The sequence below is a fragment of the Protopterus annectens genome, chromosome 8.part0 (genome assembly GCF_019279795.1).
Source record: "Protopterus annectens isolate FY-2018-M chromosome 8.part0, PAN1.0, whole genome shotgun sequence".
Lineage (NCBI taxonomy): Eukaryota > Metazoa > Chordata > Ceratodontiformes > Protopteridae > Protopterus > Protopterus annectens.
The window spans coordinates 956518543-956533919 of record NC_056741.1 but is presented as its reverse complement, the minus strand read 5'-3'; the positions used below and the strand labels follow the sequence as shown (position 1 = coordinate 956533919).

The 15377-nt window shown below is 37.2% G+C and overlaps 1 protein-coding gene across 7 annotated transcripts in view; it reads right to left on the bottom strand.

Annotated features, from left to right (window-relative positions):
* Nucleotides 1–15377, bottom strand: part of MAG (myelin associated glycoprotein) — a 2406588-nt gene that overhangs the window by 100540 nt on the left and 2290671 nt on the right. The window lies entirely within an intron of this gene.

The following is a 15377-nucleotide window of genomic DNA, read 5'->3' as shown; positions in this document are numbered from 1 at the left end:
TGATCCCCGGGGTGAATTTCCCATTTCCCATCCAATCATCAAGATTTTTCTTGAAGAGTGCTAAAGAGGAGCTCTGTTTGACATAGATAGGTAGTCTGTTCCAGAGTATGGGAAGTCTCTAGGACAGGAATCTATCCCTCCAGCATGCTCTGTTTATTGTGGTGACAAGGTTTAGGTCCCTAGAGCATGTAGCTCAGAGGGATTGGGATTTCTTTAAGTGGAGCATGTCCAACAGCTCTGGGTTTGACATAACTTTGTATGTTAGGCAGAGATCGCCCCTGAGTAGGCGATATGCGATGGAGTAAAGCTGTAGTTTTTTGAGACGGTCTGCATAGGGCATCTGTTTGAGGCCAGTAATCCTCTTTTTGAGGTATTTCTGTGGTCTTTCCAGTTGTTGTAGACGTCTTGTGAGGTACATACCAAAAGGGGCATTGTACTCTATAATGGGTCTAATGAGTGATGAGTAGAGGGGAACAATGACCTCTTTTTTTCTGGATGAGAATCCTTTTGTGATGAGATGAGCCACGTAGAAGGATTTCCTGACCACTGTGGCGATATGATTATCAAAGGAGAGACTACTGTCCACCTGCGTCCCAAGGTCACATTTTCGGCATTAAGTAGACTACCAGCTATGTGGTAGTTCATGGGTACAGAGTTTTTACCAAAGGGGATGACAATACACTTTTTGGCATTGAGCTTCAGGCCATGGCTTTGACACCAGGTATCTGTCTCAGAGAGGCCCTTTTGTCATTTGTCCACATCATTAGGAGTTTCAATTATGGCTCCTAGTTTGCAGTCATCTGCAAACTTTGTTAGCCAAAGACCTTCTGTGTTGGCCTGCACTTCAGAGAAGTAGATACCAAATAGAAGAGGACCCAGGACTGAATCCTGTGGTACTCCACTTGTCATTGGTCTGATGTCAGATTTGGAATCCGCTACTTCCACAGTGTGGGTTCTGTCCATGATCCAGTTGGCAACCCATCTTGTGACATAGGGATTTATACCTAGTTTAGTGAGCTTATTTATAATTCCAGAGTGTGGGATGGTGTCAAAAGCCTTGGCGAGATCTAGATAAACTGTGTGAACCATTTTACCCTCATCTATGGCTTTGGTGACTGCTTCAAAGAAGTCAATCAGGTTTAGGAGACATGATCTGCCTTTTACAAATCCAAACTGGGTAGGGTCCAGAGTTTGGAGATTACCAATGTCTTTGTTTATGAGTTCCACGTTGATATGTTCTATGGCCTTGCAGACCAGGCTCATCAGGCTAATGGGGCGGTAGTTCCCGGGGTCCGTCGTGGCTCCCCCTTTGTGGAGTGGGATAACCGTCGCGGTGCACCATTCAGTGGGTACAAAGCCTGAGGTGAGGCTATGATTGAACACGGTACTTAGGTAGGGTGCCAGTTCATTCTGTAGTTCATGTAGAACGCAGCCTGGGATATTGGCAGGTCCCATGGATGCTGTGTTCTTGGCTTTGGAGAGTGTGTTTTTTACCTGTGCAGCCGTGATTATAGGAACTTTGCATTCTTCCAGTATAGAGATGGGCCTGCTAGGGGGTGAGACGGGGGTAAAGTTAGCACTGAACCTATCTGCTAGGATGTTGGCAATATCAGTTGGTTCTGTGCTCTAACTCAGAGCAGATCTTAGTGTTCCCATTTAGATTCTTGACATAGCTATAGAATGCTTTGTGGTTGTCTTTAGAGTCAGTGGCAATTTTGTTTTCGTAACTAGCTTTGGAGGATTTTATAAGGGATCTCAGCTTCTTACTGAGATTGACCAGGGAGTTTCTCCAGTCATGGGATTTTACTCTTTTTTTTGCAACAGTTTCTTTCTTCTGTTGTAGAGTTTGTTTATGGTAGAGGACCACCAGATTGGCTTCATTTTTTTGGAGGATAACATCTTTGTTCTATTAGGGATAGCATGATCCATGCACTCGTGTAAGTGCTTATAAAGTGTATTTGTGTAGGATTTGGCAGTCATACCTCTATTGTCCATCTGCATGGGTGTCATGAAATTTGCCACTTCTGTCTTAAGAAGTGTGAAGTTGGCTTTGGAGAAGTTTTTTACGATGGTTTCCCTAATTTCCCTAATTGGGGATAGGGGTGGGATGTGGATGTCTAGGCTGATTAGCTTATGGTCAGATCTGACCAACGAGGAATTGACATCTGGTGTGGAACACCGGTTTCCCATGTTGGTAATGACCAGGTCTAGGATATTGCTGCCCCTGGTGGGGGTGTGAATAAGTTGATCCAAGGCATTGGAATTTATGAATTCTAGAAAACGTTTAGCAAAAGAGTTGGTACATCAGTAGTTTTCCCCGTTAATGGTGGGGTAGTTGAAATTGCCCATTATTAGGGTGTTGGGTTGTACCCTAATACTTTCCAGTGTATCAAGAAATGAGGAGTGTAAATCCTGGGGCATGGTGGGGGGTCTGTAGAAAGCTACAATTTGGATTGCAGTCTTGCCCAGAGTTAGTTGCACTTGGATAATCTCGGATGCATTATGCTGTGCAACTAGCCTGGAGGTGTGGATATCCTTAATGAATATGGACACGCCTCCACCTTTAGTGCTTCATTCCGGTTTAGGTGGCCGAAAGGTGTGGTATGAATTGAAGCCTGGTAATGCAGGGGTGCTCTCTGGAGCTTTGAACCAGGTCTCTGTCACTGCACAGATGTCAATGTTCTCCATTTTAAGGAGTGCCTTGAGTGAGTGCATTTTGAGGTTTAGACTTCTAGCATTGAGTAGAATTATCCTCAGATTTTGCTTGCTTGTACCTGTTACAGTGGTGAATTTGTCATTTGAACTGTGCCTAAAAAAGGCACTATAGGGGTGGCAAGAGCCTTAGCCAGTATCCAGAATCCTAAGGGTGACAGGTGCAGGCCATCTCTGGCAAAGCATCGTGGTCTGTCGATCATGTCGTCCCAGGCAGACAAATGCTGGATCCCCTTAGAATGACACCAGGAAGCTTAGCCAATTGTGGAAGTCAATCATTTTGTCCTTGTACTGTGGTATCATTCTGGGTGATGGCAGGATGCTACTCAGGGTTAGGGTCATACCTGCCTGGGATTAAAGATCATGAAGATTCATGGTGGTTAACTTTGCTGGGGGGTGGGAGGGATGTGGATTTTCAAGCTGATTAGTTTGTGTGGTCGGATCTAACCAGGGATGAGCTGACTATTGGTGTAGAGCAAAGGTAGGCCATGTTAGTAATGACCAGTTGAAGAATGTTGCTACCTCTAGTGGGGGTAAGAATGAGCTGGTCCAGGGCATTGGACTTAATGAACTCCAGGAATCATTGGGCAAGTGTATTGGTACATGACTAGTTTACCCAGTTAATGGAAGGGTAGTAGAAGTCACCTAGTAAGAGAGTGTTAGGTTGGATCCTAATATTCTCCAGGGTGCTTAGGAATGTGGAGTATGAGTCTTGGAATTTGGTTGGAGACCTATAGCAGGCTACAACCTGAATCGCTGTCTTACCCAATGTTAGCTGCACCTGAGGTATCTCTGATGCATTATGTTGGGTTACCAGTCTGGAGGTGTGCACATCCTTTATTAATATGGAAACACCACCACCTTTGGAGCTTTGGTCTAAGTTCTGAGGCTGAAAGGTGTGGAATGAGGTATAGCCTAGTAGCGCTTTCTGCTGCCTTGAGCCAGGTCTCTGTTACAACACAAATGTTGATGTTCTCTATTTTAAGGAGTGCCTCGAGTGAGTGCATTTTGAGATTTAGACTTCTAGCATTGCGCAACATGACCCTCAGATTGCATATTTTTGTAGTTGTTATGGTGGTAATTTGGTCTTTGGAATACCATCTAAAAAAGGCACTAAAGGGGTGGCAAGAGCCTTGGCCAGTATCCAAAAGCCCAGGGGTGACAGATAAATATACATATATATATATATATATATATATATATATATATATATATATATATATGTATGTATATATATATATATATATATATATATATATATATATATATATAGAGAGAGAGAGAGAGAGAGAGAGAATATTTCCATTTTCATATATGTATGTATGTGTGTTGTGTGTATACATGCATAAATGTCAGAAAAGAATATTTCAATTTACAGGACATGATTTCTTGGCTTGGTGAAATAATTTTCAACAAAAAAGAAAGAAAGAAATGTGCAAAGGAATATGTGGGGAACAGGATGCCTTGGGAGGCAGCATAGTGGATGATTGCTGCATGTCCCAACCTTTTTCATCCTCCCATTCCTTTCCTAGGCCAATCCAAGATTCAAATGAATTCAGGGTCATGTTTACAATGCTGAACATGGCCAGTTTGCTGTGAGGTTGTGCTGGGTGAGGATGTGTTGGACGTGACACTTGGCTAGAAGTACAAGCAGGACTAGTTTGGCCCATCTGTTACTTCATCAAGTCAACAGGGTCTACAAATAAATTGGCTGCCCTGCTGTTCAGATTTATGTAGTTACTGGTTTGATAAATTCTGATCTTATACATGACAAATTGTGGTATCTTAATAGATTTCATGCATGATAATGTCCTCTATACAATAAAAAAAAAATGGTTGCAATATCCTTGGTGACTCGAGTATTTTTTGAAGGAAAGCAGGGATGAGGACAATAGGTAATTACATTGTTTGATCAAAAATACAATTATGTTACAGCTGTTAGGAAACACATGTAATAATAGGAATAGAATGACAACCCAGTAGGTGGAGGAAAGAGAAAGACTGCAAATTTTCCAAGCCAGCTAAGGCTGAAAATTGATAATAGTTTGTACGATTAAGGGTAAAAGGGCTAAGGTTATTATCCAGTGAGGTTTGCAGTAGTGGAGATGGGAGAAGGGAGTGAGTTAAAATGTATAGTGGGAGAAATTATTGAGTATTTTCTTAAATATTTAAATTTACATAATGTTTTTGCATCTAGTATTAGAAAGTTATGTGAGTTTTAATTTATATCAAAGTGCACAATGTTTTTAATTATATGCCAGAAAACTCTGTGTTTTGAGCAAGAATTTTGCAGCTTGCTGCTTAAGTAGGATGATTTTGCTTGCTTTGTTTACAGCTTTTAGTTTATATTGTTTTGTAAGCGAAAGGTAGTTGTGGTATGTTATAGTTCCTGTGTTGCATTCCAGCTGGACCATGCTGTATCATATGTTTAGGAAGTTTACAGAGAGATGTCTGTAATCAGCCGCACTGCTGTCCTTTAACAATGGAAAGTGTTTGTTAAGCACAGAGCTGTGGCAGGGTCAACCGACTGGTACACAGGATCCCACTGTTGACCTGAGGTCTAGCAGGATGATACCATCTTTTGATTTTGATATATTTTGGTTTTATCTATATGCACAGGTGAAATACATGAACTACAGAAGGACAGGAGAACTTGAATAACTAAATGATCACTGAAGTTATTATGAAGAAAAAGAATGCACTTAAACTTGTTAGAGATACAAGGTTATAATGAAATCAAGAGCGCTGTCATTACCCATGGCAATATCAGGTCTATTGGGAAAAGTAATCAAATGAGTTTATTTATGTGGGAAGAGAAAGTCATTTAGTTTAGTGACAACAACAAGAAGTGCAGTTATGTAGAATGCCGAGTATTGTATTTTCAAACATTTCATGGGATGGGGTTATTAACCACAGCAATATTTAATTTAATGTTTGTCCGTATAGCAAAAGTTTCTGCATACACACTTAAAATGTATATCAACATGTTATAAAACCTAACATTAACAAATAATTGACTTTTTTTTTGCAATTTGCATTCTGCAGCATCTGATATATAAAGCAGGCTGAAGTAAGTTATTAAAACTGCAAGATTCAGAAATAGTGAACAGAAAATGTGACAATGTTTACAGATTGCAATATGCAGGATTCAGTTAGGAATGTTCGCAAAGATACAAAAACACTGAAAGAGGCAGTTCCAACTCGTAGATTGGGACAAATGAAAATGCTTCATCCTGTCATAACATCCTGCTAGAGACCATGTCTGCTGCATTGTATCCCCTCTAATCATTAAGTCCCAGTCTAATGTTATCCAGCTCAGGGAAAAGGAAATATTTGTTTTCCAGTAAAGCACTGTATATTCTTTGCTGTGAGTTAGTGGGATTTCAAAGTTGCAGTATTTATATAGTGGCAAAGTTGCAACAGCAGCTCTCTACATGGACATTGTATGAGGTTTCCAATAAAAAATTGAGTTGTATGATGCATTACTCTATGAAGCACTTTTAACTTTTTTTTATTTATTTAAGATTTGTTCACCAGGAAAGTCTGATTGGGTAATTTCTCACTTCCAGTGGAGTTCAAGGAGAAAAGCTCCATATTGGCATAATATGCTTACAATTGAATAAAGCTATTACAAAACCTAATACAGAGGAATGACATATTAACTAAGCAAAAAATTCAACTTCCTATACCTATACATACATTGTGCAAAGATCTGGACAGATATAAAGTTGAAAAAGGACATTGTTATTAGTTAAAGAACTTACAAGTTGCTGTTCATAGAGATGACATTAAGCGCACTGAATACACTCTTTGGATAAGAGAAGACTAGATAATGTAGCCAGGCAAAAATGTATTTGTCCTTTATCTAAGAAATAGATTTTACTAATTTCTTCTCTTTGAGCATAGCCAGAGTATGTTGGTGGTAGAAGGAGGGAGGGAGGGACTAGTTCAGCCTGGGGTAATGCAAGAGCAGAGCCAAGTCTTACTGAGGTACTCTTTTAGTAGCTGTTTGAAGTTGGAGAGGTTAGAGGTAGATCTGTTTTGCAGAGGGATACAATTCCATTTTTTAGTGATAGAGTACAGTATAGATGTTGGCCAGAGGATTTGTGGAGTTTATATATACTGAGAAGATGTTGTTCATTAGATAAAAGTAGTCTATTAGAGTGCTAGGAATTGAGAATAGGAGAAAAAGTAGGGCAGTTATCAATTTTGTGAATAATGTATGTGTAGAGATAAGCTGTATGAAATGTAATTGGTGAGGCAGTTTGAGTCAATTCAAAACATTAAGGGCAACACAGTGGTGGCTTCTGTATTGTTTGTTAGTGGCAAATTTTTCAACCCTATAATTGTACACCTTCAGCCCATTTTTAACTGTAGCCTGAAGGTTGCCTAGGATGACTACCATATAAGAGAGATTGGAAAAGGTAGGTAGGTAGTGGAAAGACTTGTTTTGGTGCTGTACCTAAGGAGGCTTTTATGCCTGTACAGAATTCCTATTTTTTGGTGAGTCTTTTTTTTATGTTATTTTGAACCTGCACGTTAAAGTTATCATCTATAACCACTTCAAGAAGTTTTGTATGGGAGACTACTTCTGTTTCAGTTTTGTTTAGTGAAAAGATTTTGAAATTCGCTTCAAGCATGTGTAATTTGTGAAGAATAGCAGTAACATTGTTTTTAATAGGGTTAGGCATTACAGAACCATTTCTCAACTAAGAAAAAAGTTTCTTGTGTGATACAAAGGAGCTGAGACAGGTTATTAGATGCATATGTAAGTGTGGAATGCATGCACTTTATTTTCAGAATTAAAAGTCAGTCTTACCAATTTCACCTAGATGTTGTTTCTGATGTTAGCATATATGGCCAATACTATGTGATATTTGGCAGTCTGACTGATAGAAGTGTTTAAATACTACAGGAGAACCCTCATTACTCAGGTGAGTATAGCTTTTCAATAAAAAAGGAATGCATATGAAAAAAGGCAACATAACCAGAAGATTCTTGGTAGAAGGTAAAAGGAAGATACTGGTATTTATAAGACAGAAGGTGCATATTGATTGGAATAGCCTTTCAAAGAGGTGGTAGCAACAAAAACACTGATAAATTTAAAGAAAGCATAACATAACAGTCACTATATTCTGACTGAACTATAAGCAATCACTTTGTTTAAAATTCTGATAATTATTCACCCCTCCCCCAAACACCTAAAGCTGTAGGAGAACAAGTCAAAACAGTGACACTTAAAAGGTTGCAAAACAGCAAAATACTCAAAACATTATTTTAAAAGTGAACAACCCCGCCTCCCCATTGTGTAATCTTTTAATGTGAGGGCAAGCCCCCACTCCTCCAAGATTACACAAACTTGTAGAACAGGGAGAAAGTGAGAAAAATATAACACTCACTTTTATGCTTTTCTCCGAGTCTAATCAGCACAATAAGATGCTGGCAATCTCTTAGGTTCAATGTTCTGTGCATCAGTCATGTATCTGGCAGCAAATGGTTTACCCTGTAATGTAATGTCTGAAAGCAAATGGCTGTTACAAGATCAACTGGGGGAATGGTTTATGTTGATGAGAAATCTGGTCATTATATTGATGCAATGTCTTCATTGTCAAAGGTAATCTACCTTTGCAGTAGGTATACATTCCAGGATTTATGTCATACTATCCAAAACTCAAAATATTGAAACCAAAACTGTTGAAAACTCAAAATATTGAAAACCTCTCGTTAATTATATATACCAACTCTAGGACTGCACAGCAGTGGTGAAGGGTAAACTTCCATTTTCAGTACTTTAGAGTTTTCAACATTTTGAGTTTTCAGTAAAATGAGTGGAACCTATATATTCCACTTCAGCACTATATATTTATTTATTTCAGTTTGATGACTGGGGAAGTCCACCGGGCCTAAAAAGAGCTCGTTTTCAGTGAAGGCCCAAGGAGAAAAGCACCAGTAACAATGGCAAACATATTATCATATACACATGCAAAGCAAATAAGTCATACAGGGTTTATGCAGCATTCTACAGTAAAAAAAAATCTACATTCTACAATAATAATAATAAAATCTAGTAACTGTACAGTCTAAGAGTCTTTAACAGTGAATCACAATTGAAATTTTACATTCCACAGTCATAGCAGTAAAAATCTAGCAACAGAACAGTCTAAGGGTCATTAACAGTGAATTACAATTGAGGATGAGACATTGTCAGAAATAAACTATTAACAAAATTTGAAGATTAGGGATGAGTAGGAGGGCAAATGATGTGAGTGCAGAGATGATGCACAGAGTTAGAAGGTGGGTTTTGATATAGGAGGGTCTTATGTGGGGAAGGAGCAAGGACATTCCCACTTTAAAGATAGGTAGGAATGGATGAGGGATTTAAAGTCAGAATGGTTGTGAGTATTTCTAAGGGAGAGAGGATGAAAGTTCCATAGTTTAGCTAAGGAGCAGGATAGCAGAGAATGTCCAGGTGGCTGTAAAGGTTTGTAGATTTTGAGCATATATGTGTTTTGTGCCTAAAATCTCAGTAGAATTTGATTATTTTTTTTTATTGTAAACTACTTTTGGAGAACTGACATATGGACTCTTTCTTATAAAGCTAGGGAATACAGCATTTCAGCGGGTTTTTGTTGTTACAGTCTGGCACTATGCTTGGTTTAATCTTGGCAGCAGTTGGACTTCTGCACTAAAAGGCAAACTAATCCCCAGAATATACCTGTAATAGATTTTCATTGTGCCAGAAGTAAAGTTTTATCAGAAAATTCATTTTTTTCAGTGGTAGCATATCTTGGGTTTAGTGCCATGCTTTCAGCTGGTTAAATCTGTGCAATCAAATTCAGAGGTATACTGTACAGAAGCTGTAGCATTCCATATATGTATTCCAGTCTTAGGTGTGTTTTGTAGCAGAATAACTGAAAGTTGTGTGATGATATCTCAAAGTGTGACAAAGATATAGCATTTCAAAGACAAGACCCTGTGGTTTTAGCTCATGTGTCTTTACTGCCAGGCTGACATTTGCATTATATTCATTTTCTGTTGTGGAATCTGAAGTGAACATTTGCTCACTATGATGAGTATGACAATGGCCTACAGTACTTCTTTACTGAGTTGTCATTATGTCACAAGTAAAACACCTATTCATTTTTCCTGAATACAGATTTTTTTTGTCACTGGAGTTATGATTACCCCCAGTTTAGACTCATATGCAGTAGACTGCATTAAACAAAAATAAAGGTGTGGATGTGTCTTTACAGCTGGAGCAACCAGCTAAGTGTGTTTTGTACCTGAAAGTCATGGTATAACATTCTGATAAATTTGTTGTAATATGGTGATGAAGAAACATTTCTTCATTAGTAAGTACCAGCAGAAGTCTTATGCAGCCATTTGGAAATCATAGTCTTGCCATTTGCTTCATAACAGCCCAATGGGGTTTTATAGATAGTAATGCCAGTATTATTCTCTAAATGTTTCATAAATAAATGGTGAACCTTTTGGATAATTAGGTTTTAAATGAAACAACTAAAACAGCCCTAAACAGACAGTATTCAGACCTGAAAATCTCAGCAGATACATGTTTTATCAGTAGTCATTGATGCATCTGTCACTACGGTGGCATTTAGTGCACATTTTCCATGAATTAGCTGGAGTTGTATAGATATCAAGGGGTATTCTTTTATTTTTGTAAAGTAAGACATTTTTTGTTGTTTTTCTCTTTTTCTTCATTCTGAGTTCCTTTGTTTATTTGGCAGTCCCTGGGGAATTTCAACATTTACATTTAGTGTATAATTTCCAGGTATTAACACTGCCTTGCTGTCTCTTCCATGTAATCTAAAATATAATATTTGATTCAATTGCTTATTTTCTATGCCACTGTGCAGTTCTGTGGAGAGATGACCTCTGCTTTGCAAATACATCCTCAACTTACCCTGTTCTGTCAGACTTATTACACATTTGGAAGTCTAATCATATCATAAATACCTGCTCAAGGAACCCCAATCTGTTCTGCAAGCATAACACATGATGGAGGGATAGGTATATATCACAGAGAATACCACTTCTATGGAACTGGCTTCCCCTCTTCATAAGCAGAGTACCTCTCTTACTTTTTTCAAATGTAACTTGGATGACTAGATGGTTAACTACAAATTCACCCCTGGTTTAGCACCAAATTTATCCTCATGGCTAGGGGAAACATGTAAGTACTCAACACATACTTGTCAAGCTCCATCTGTGGAGAGTCATATTACCAAATATAACAGCTAATTTTTAGGTTTTTTAAGATTGTCACAGACCAGTAGCCTAGTAAGTACCTATGAACACACAGTGGAGATTACAACCTCATTAAAGTTTTATAGTTTTGCAAAGTAATAGACCGATGTTGCTGACATCATGTTTCATCATGTTTACAGTGACATATGTGTTCAATATTTTATGCTTCAGCCATTAATGCTACAAAGTTTTGACATCTGGACTTTTAAGTTAGGTCTTTCTGCATTTCGTCTCTCTTTGAATTACTGTACATTAAATAAAAGCCCACTATTTAATCTTTTTCCTGTTATGTTCATTTGTGTTCTGTATACCAACTATACTTTGAATAACAGTGTTCTATGCTTGCATTATATTCATTGGCTTAAATAGTTGTCTGCAGCTCTATTTGCCTTGTGGCCCAAGTCATAGATTACAAAGGATCAGATGGAAATGGCCTGTATATAAAGTTAACAGACACTAAATAAGTAAGTCAATAAAACATATCTTAATCAAAACACAAGAGCATCGAGAATGAAATAAATATATTTCCTGACAATAGTAGTATAAATCCCACTATACATCTGTCAGATGGAATCCTACACTCCTCTAACTGAGTCTCTTTATCTACTGCAGCTCTAAATTGTGGGTGTAATTTACATGTAGCACCTAGGCCTGGACTAAAAGCTACATTTTTATCATTTTGGAATGTTATGTCACCCTGGAACACCTCCATTTTTATATTCTAATACCTCCAAATGTATTTTGGTGCAGTTGATGATGGAAGATTAAGAAATATAAATGTGTAAGTCTTATTAAACATCCTCTCCACTAAAATTAATGCTGGGGAGTGATGAAATATTTCTAAAGAAGACTAGGTAACCTGAATATAAATTAAATGTTTTATGTTGGAGATAGAAGTTAAACTGTTTGAACAGCAAAGTCCAAGGGTCTAGCTTTCAAGACCTCCACATACTTCTGTTGAGGTTACCTTGTAAACTTTAACTGTTACGGACAGAGACTGCCTTGTAAATTTCTGAGTGCATAAATGTTCTGTTATTGAGATAATTGTTGTTTTGTGACAAGTTGTTCAGGCTGTCTTTGAACACCAAGTAAGTGCAAGTGACGTATGAGAAGAAAGTGATTCAAAATGTAGGCCCACTTTTAGGTAAACAAAAAAATGGCACCAGTTAGTTTATCTTTGTCTATTGATGGTGATAAGGAAGACTTTATTATGGCTAGCAGTTGCCTGGTTACGTACTACATAATTTTAGAAAATAAGGATGAAGTTTGTCTGCATGCATTGATATAAATAAAGAAAAGCTGAGTGTGAGGTATAGAAAGATTTGATAAACAGTCAGGTAATACAAAATATTTGACTCTTTATGCTGGGAATTGCTGGATAAGTACATTGTGTAGCAGTTGAAGGTCATGACATATTGTTGTTATTCTGAAAAGCTTGTTTTGGTATTTCATTTGGTTACTGGACTGTATGTATGTATCTTGTGTATCATTCACAAATCATCACAATGCACTCACAAAACACACTCTTCATTTGAAGTGACTTGGGTAAATTTCAGATATGTTGCCCCATAAATATGAGAAGCAACCTTAAAAAAATCACCTCTTAGACTTCTCAATATGTTTGTCTTTGCCTATTGGAGACAATATTTCCACTATGTAGCTTCTGAATGAAAATGTCTGAATTGTCAAGGGGGTGTTTGGGAGGGGACACTGGAAAGAAAACCCTGTGGAAAAGAAAAATTGTGAATATTCAGTAAGAATGTTTCTTACTGTGTGACATCTTAAATTTACATAACATTTTATTAAGGGAAATTACATTTTAAGGCCTATGCAAACTTCTCCCATGCATACAAAAGTAGTAGCCCTGTTTCTATAGTTGTCTAGGTAAAAAAAAGTTTTAATAATGATATTAACTATGGAATAAAATAGATTAATAATGTAATTTTCTGATAGACACATACAGAAAAACAAATGCCAAGCACATATTTTACATTAATTCAGCTAAATATAGCAAAGAGAAAGCCAGCTTTTAAAGTCAAAACAGATGAGATTGCAGTTCTGATGCAGTACTAAAATAACTCACGCCTGGTATATGACATTAATCCTGCTCACATCACACCTACCACTTTCAGGTAGACTGGATTCTAATGAGCATGAGAGTTATAATTATTCAAGAACAAAATAGATGACAATTATGTCCTTGTAAGGTTCAGGACACTTTATTTCCCTTTTAGATTTTTTTTATGCTGTTACATCTTTAAAAAGACACTATTCGGTAGACAAAAGATTTTAGTTTGGCATATTTTTAGAAATGGATTTGCATGCAATCATCATTGTAGATGTATAAGTATTCAGCACTACAGATTTATAAGTAAATAGTCATGGAAATTATTTAGGGTTACCAGCTGTCCCACAATGCAAGGGACAGTCCCACTTTGGGCAGTTGTGTCCTGACAAAAAAATATTAAAAATGGCAAATGTCCTGAGATTGTAGGACATAATTATGTCCCATATTTTATGTAATAGTTGCATAAAATAGTTATTTCCGTATCTAATATACCTAAATGTTACAAGAAACAGAATAAGCAACTAAACTGCTACAATAATAAGCTTTTATTTAGGCGAAAAAAGTTAAGTTCTATCCTTTGTACTGACCGTGGGTATGTGTCGGCCTGTAAAATCTGATGTGTGTCCCAAAAATGTCCCACTTTGGCCATTTGAAAAGGCAGCAACCCTAAAATCATTGCATATCTGAATATGGCATTTGTTAACAATGCTTACATATTTGCACCTGTGTAACAAATCAAAGATGTGGTAGTTTATGGAGGAAACTGGTAAACACTGCTAAGTATGTGTGAAGCATGTTGCTCTCCCAGGTTACTATGCTTCTTGGAAAGAAGGACAGATATTTACAGATACTGAAATCAGTCCCTTATGTTTGGAAATTCTAAAAAAGAGGGAAAAAGGAATATCTAATGCACTGTTTATATGAGAAAATGAATAATTATCTTTAAAAGTACACAAGAAAAAGTGGTCTCTGATGAATCTGTTACAAGGGCTCTGGATCAGATAACACTTTATTAAGTTTAGTCAAGACCCAATGCCTACTGGAGCTAATGAATGCTGGTATGAAAAGGAAACTTCATAACCTCAAACTTCTTGGAAGAGGACTGGTAGGAATGGAGAAAGTTATATGGGTCTATATGAGGACAGGTGACCATTTTGCATTCCACCAATTAAACATTTCATGCAAGACAGGAAAAGTCATATGTGATTACCTTTGCACAGCATCTGATTGGCCAGCAATCCTTCTTCAGTGTCAGTAGTTGATATAATCCCAATTTTACAGTAAACCTATGACTGCATGCAATGATAGTTGCTCACTGTCTTGAAACTCTCCATCAATCTAGTTTCAGTCAGATGAAGTGACAGCCTTATACATCAACCTTCTGACTTTTGCTAGAGTTATTTTTGATACAATCTACAAGGAGCTCGTGTTACTGGTCCTTGTTTTTTTCCTGCCATATGCAGGTAAGTCCTCCATATACTGTGTTCTTAGTATTTAAATGCTGATTTTCATTTTCAGAAACTCTAAAGTTTGAAGAAATGTCATTAATTTAATTATGCAAAAAGGTGGGGATGGTAGTGGATTATCTTTCTTTTCTTTCCCTTTTTTGGCCTTTTTTCTATGTTTTTTTTTTCTCCAGCTTTATTCTGCTGCTGTGACTTGCTTATTTTTATCTAAAAATTCAATAAAAGGGATATTTTCCATGCATTTTCTAAAGTATAGTACATTTACATATATAATATCTAATATATAAGCATTGTTATCCTCATAAGTGAATTTCAAAATGATGACAGAAAATTTGGGGGCAGAATCAGGGATGTTACTGAAAATCAGGGACAGAAGTAAGTTTTTCTCCATTCAAAGGACAGCATATTCAGTTTTGCATTTTATTTTTACAGTCTGAGACTACAGTCAACTGTCATATATCAGTCACGTCCATAATGTCTTCCCTTTGCTTATCTGATAGGGAAAAAGCAATTGGAGCACAGTGTTATATTTTTATAAGAAGACTAGAAGTTGCAGATGTTTAAGCTCAGACAAAAATATGAGGTCAGTAATCCTGAGCAAAGTACAGGTACTTGTGAAATGATGCTTACTGTCTTAATGTTACTCTCTTCCTTTCTACTAGATTGTGTTATATACAAACCAAGTTTTAGGCCACTATTGCAAATTAGCTGTACCTCTGTATGTTTCATTTCAATGTTTTGGTTATTCTGGGCACTATTTAGAAAGCTAGACAGCTTAGGTTCCAACTGAAGGAACAATAACTGATTTACAAGCTAAAGAGTTTGTGTCTTAGGATGCTTAATGACTTTATGTATTGAAACCA